Below are 2,278 nucleotides of genomic sequence, written 5' to 3'. Positions count from 1 at the left end.
TTTCTTAAGTTTATTTTATTTATTTTGAGAGAGAGAGAGAGAGAGAGAGAGAGAGAGAGACAGCGTGAGTGGGGGAGGAGCATAGGAGGGAGACAGAGAATCTCAAGCAGGCTCCATACTGTCAGCACGGACCCTGATGTGGAGCTCGATCCCACCAACAGTAAGATCGTGACCTGAGCCGGAATCAAGAGTCAGACGCCGAACCGACTGAACCACCCAGGCACCCCTAGAACCTGAATAGTCCTATGTTACCTGGAAAGATTTTTTTTTTTTAAATATGGAATGCTTCATGAATTTGCACATCATCCTTGTGCAGAGGCCATGCTGGTCTTCTCTGTATCACTCCAGTCTCTCTCCATCTTCAATAAACTCTGCTCTTACCTCCTCTCGGCTGCATTTTGGTTTTCATCCTGTACGAGACCAGGGACCCTTTTGGCTGGTCTTTGTAGGACTCCCTCTGGGTCCTCAGACCCAGCCAGCCTACATCGGTTGGAATAACGTCCCCCACAACCCGCCCCCCAAAGATGTCCTGTTCTTGTCTCCAAAACCTGTACATTACCATTCATGGCAAAAGGGACTCTGAAGACATGATTAGGTTTCAGGACATGATCTTGGGTTATCCAGGTGATCCAGTCTGATCATTCAATCCTTTCACGTGGAGAACATTTTCTGGCTGAAGTTGGTCAGGGAGACGTCGCTCTGGAAGGGTCAGAGATGCAACATTACCAGCTTTGAAGATGGAGGACGGAGCCACAGCCAAGGGACACGGGCACCTCTAGAAGCTGGAAAAGTCAAGGAAATGGATTCTTCTCTAGTGACTCCAGAAGGAAGCACAACCCTGTCCACACCTTGATTTTAGTCCCGTGAGAGACAGAGTCAGATGTTTGGCCTCCAGAACTGTAAGATAATATATTTTTCTTGCTAAACCTCTAAAATTGTGGTATTTTTAACAACAAAATAAAGACCGAATACTATATATACCCAAAACGACAACTGTACAACCAATGTTATATTTAATTCCCTTTAAAATCCAACTGGACGTAAGTTGCCTATTGTAAGTTGCCTGTAAGTTAGCATTGTGCTGAAGATCCAAACCAGGGTAGAAAGGCAAGAAAAAAGAAATAAAACATTGGAGGATTGGGAAGAGAGAAATAATTGCCAGTCTTTGCTGATGATATGAATATATGAGAATCTTAAAATAACTTATAGCTACATTATATTAGAATAAGAGTTTTTTTTAAGCCTGGATACATGATCAATATATAAAAGTATATATCTGCATTTCTATATACGGCAACAATTTTTTAAAAGGTCTTTACAATATCAGAAATTAAGAAAAATGCAAGAAGGCGGGAAAGAAGGAAGAGTTAATAACAAATCTAACAAAAGATGTGCAAGCCCTTTGCTGGAAACATTACAGAACTTTATTGAAAAGACATCAGAGATTAAAGAAGATCTAAATGAATGGACAGCGGACTATATTCTTGGATAAAAAGACAGTAACTGAAAGATGTCAGCTGTCCACAAATTGCTTTATAAATTCAACGCCATCCCAGTAAGAATTCCGAGAGTATTTTGTGTGAGCTTTGGCAAGCTGATTCTGACATTTCTCTGGAAAAGCTGAGGCTGCAAATAGCCAAGGTACTCCTGAAGAAAGTGGGAGACTTGCCTCCACCTGGTAAGGAAATGCGAAGGTGGGGTATTGACGCGGGCATGGAACAATAGTGTTGGATCAGGATGGAGACCAGAACCAAAGATAAGCGCTCATGGAAATTTGATTTCGGACAGAAGGGGAACTGCAGACTAGTGGGGGATAAATGGATTCACCAACTGGTGCCGGGACAACTAATTAACCACATGGGGGAAAAATGAAATCGGATCCCTAGCTTGACATACACAAAATTAATTCCCGGTGGATTGAAGACCTACATGTGAAATACAAAACCGTAAATAATTTAGAACACCATGTAAATGGACATCTTTATGATCTTCAGATAGAAAAGAAGTTTGCACAAACCATAAAGACAAAAGCTGACAGATTCTACTCTATTAAAATTAAGAATTTCTGGGGGGCGCCTGGGTGGCTCAGTCAGTTAAGGGACCGACACTGGATCCCAGCTCAGGTCTTGACTTCAAGGTCCTGAGTTCAAGGCCCTTTTGGGTTCCACGCTGGGCATGGAGCCTACTGTAATTAATTAATTATTTAATTAATTAAAAATGAAAATTGAGAATTTCTGCCTATTGCAGATACCATAAAGAATAAAAAAGGCAAGCCACA

The 2,278-nt window shown here is 41.6% G+C and overlaps 1 pseudogene; it reads right to left on the bottom strand.

Annotated features, from left to right (window-relative positions):
* Positions 1 to 271: 271 nt before the first annotated feature.
* LOC111562094 lies at positions 272 to 369 on the bottom strand (annotated as a pseudogene).
* Positions 370 to 2,278: the final 1,909 nt, after the last annotated feature.

This window comes from Felis catus, chromosome C1 (assembly GCF_018350175.1).
Source record: "Felis catus isolate Fca126 chromosome C1, F.catus_Fca126_mat1.0, whole genome shotgun sequence".
Lineage (NCBI taxonomy): Eukaryota > Metazoa > Chordata > Mammalia > Carnivora > Felidae > Felis > Felis catus.
Note: the sequence above shows the minus strand (reverse complement) of the source record. Positions and strands in the feature narration are given on the sequence as shown.